We start from the raw sequence: 2686 nt of genomic DNA, 5'->3' as shown, positions 1-2686 counted from the left end.
TATGCCGATGCGCCTTGACTTTCATCCCAGCGTGGGTTTGCGGATTGTGATGGCGGTATTTATGGATACATTCATCTGCAGAATCATGCTGCATGCAGACATCTTCAGAATCATGCTACATGCACACATCTGCAGAATCATGCTGCATGCACACATCTGCAGAATCATGCTACATGCACATATCTGCAGAATCAGGCCTGGCAAATCAGTAAATTAATTCTTACCACTTCGGGGCAAGATGCAACTGCCCTGGCGATATTTTTGCAAAATTAAGTCAATAAGTGATTTCTTATTCCCGCAATAGAATATAATCTTCATGAACAGGGAGGTTTTAATAAAAGTGCTCCTTTGTCCCTAGTGATTACATTCTAGCACATATGTTACTCTATTGGACCCCCTTGGCTCTGAATTTAAAGCAGAAATCCAAGGGTCTCTGTTCTGGGTCTCCTGCTGTAATTGACATAGAGTTGACATAAGCTAGTTTTCTCCCACAAGTTAGGGAGTAGTATATTTCACTTTATGATTCATTTATAATGAACCATTTATGGCAGGCAAATACCACAAACCCCTAATTCTACAGAGAGGCAGCACTTGCAGGAACATATTTCTAAGCATACTTTAAACAAATTAAATTTTTCAAAAATGCAAAATTGCCATATGTAATAAAAGCAGTCCTGCTGTCTTCTCAATCTCATCATAATAAAATTACTGCAAGAAGCATTTCAGAACAAAATTAAAAAGTGTAAAAAATAATAGTGATACCACTGTTTTAATAGGTTGGTCTTTAAAGAGATTTTTGCATGTGTATTCGCAAGCCTGCACACATAGGTGAAGATTGAATGATTTTCCAGGGGAAGTTCTAAAGGCTGTGACATGAGACGTTCACCCCGAGATATACTAGGTGTAGCAATAGGTGTAGTTGCGTATTTAAAAAGTGTGCTGCAGTGTGCTTTTGTGGTTCTTTAATGATTGTAACTGTAGTAGGCACTGATGTTCCCTGTCTCGGTTCTGATTGCTCACAGGTGAGAACCACTTAGCTATCAGAGACACACCATGACCGGCCAAGCCATTTACCCCTAAGAGGAAGGGTCATGAGGGACAAAGCCAAAGTCAAACAGACAAATAAAGAGACTATTTGAAAAACCAGCAGTCAAATTAAATTCCAACTTTGCTTGTGCAAAGATTCTTAGGAATTAGGGTTTTCAAAGGCTGCATGCAGATAAAGTCTCTTAGGCTTAATTGACTTGACCTTCAACAAAAATCTTATTGTAAAGTGAAAAGGAATGTTCAGTTGATGGTTGTCTGCAGCTGGTATTGCAGTGGATCCTTACATGTTTAAGTTGGCAGATTGGTTTTCAGCCTTTTGGCTAAGGTCAAGTGTAGTATCTGTTCTTATAAGAGAAGCTAAATACTGCATTCATTTTAAGAGCCACAAGCTATAAACATCTGCCAATGCCAAGGAAACAAGAAGGTTACACGGTAAAAAGATTTCAAGCAGGAACAATGCTCTGCTCAGCTCTGCCAAAAGGAGATAGTACACATAGCTCTGTCCATCTGGAGAGAATCTGCAAAACTCTGCCCACCAAGAAATGACAACCTTCAACATCCCCCTGAACCCAGGACAAGGAGTCAAGACAATGGTTACATCTGTTGTAGTTCCATACTCCACTGCAGCCCCAGGGAGAGGAATGGGAATAAGCTGGTTCCAAAGAATCTCCTGAAACCAACACCTCAACCTCCACTGCTTTTCCAGCAAAAGGACAGCTCAGGATGATCCCCAGTGAACTATAATCCTTGAACCCTGATGAACCCTAAAGCTGAAGAAGGTAAATGGGAGAATATTGGACATTGTAGTGGAAACTTGTGGAAAAAATACGTTCCTGGAGCGGGGGTTCTCAAAATCTGAAAGGGATATCTGACATCACGTTTGCCACAGAACCATATCTGTAGGCAACTTTTTTGAGAAGAGAGCAGGTGATGGTTTCAATGTGGAACCCCCATATGTCTAGTAAAGTTATTGTAACCTCCCTGATTCAGTAAAGCGAGGTGACAAAGGATTCCAAGTTCCTGTATCAGAACAGCTTCTGGACAGGCAAATGGTCTCTCATTGTCAGGCTAAGAAAGGATGACAAGAATTCAGTTGACCTCCAGCAAGTCTTCTCCACAATGCTGACCAAATGTGTAACTGCAAAAACCACAAGTGCAGTAACTGCAAGAATTTAGTCAGCAGGAATTCCCAATTAGCTGAACATGAAACCAAACACTGGCCCGCATAATGGATGTAACCTCTGTGGTCTGGCAAACCACATCTACAGGGACTGACCACAGATGACAAGAATGTCTGCTGCACCAGTGATGGGACTGTCAGAAGCCCCCATCCCTTCCACCCTGCTGCCAGTACACAAAAAGCAACATGAGAGTAAGAAATTTTCCAATATCCCATTGCTTCCCCCTCCCCCTAATTTCTCTGCAGCAGCAATAATCCTTCTTCCTCTTTTGCAATCTGCAGACACTAAGCTAAGGAGGAATTGGGAGGTGCTGGGAGTATTTGGAGCTTTTTCAGACTCTGCTAGTCCAGCTTGCAACCACTATGGTGATAGTGATGAGAAGAGATTCAAATTGCCCCTTAAATGAGGATGACCATAGCTCAAACAGCACTACTAAGCTGGATAACACATCCATGTGG

General features: G+C 41.8%; 1 pseudogene; it reads left to right on the top strand.

Annotated features, from left to right (window-relative positions):
* The first annotated feature begins 1347 nt into the window (after positions 1-1347).
* On the top strand, positions 1348-1448 carry LOC142155746 (U2 spliceosomal RNA; annotated as a pseudogene).
* The last annotated feature ends 1238 nt before the right edge of the window (positions 1449-2686 follow it).

Source organism: Mixophyes fleayi, chromosome 4, assembly GCF_038048845.1.
Source record: "Mixophyes fleayi isolate aMixFle1 chromosome 4, aMixFle1.hap1, whole genome shotgun sequence".
Classification (NCBI taxonomy): domain Eukaryota; kingdom Metazoa; phylum Chordata; class Amphibia; order Anura; family Limnodynastidae; genus Mixophyes; species Mixophyes fleayi.
This window is presented reverse-complemented; position numbering and strand designations above follow the sequence as displayed.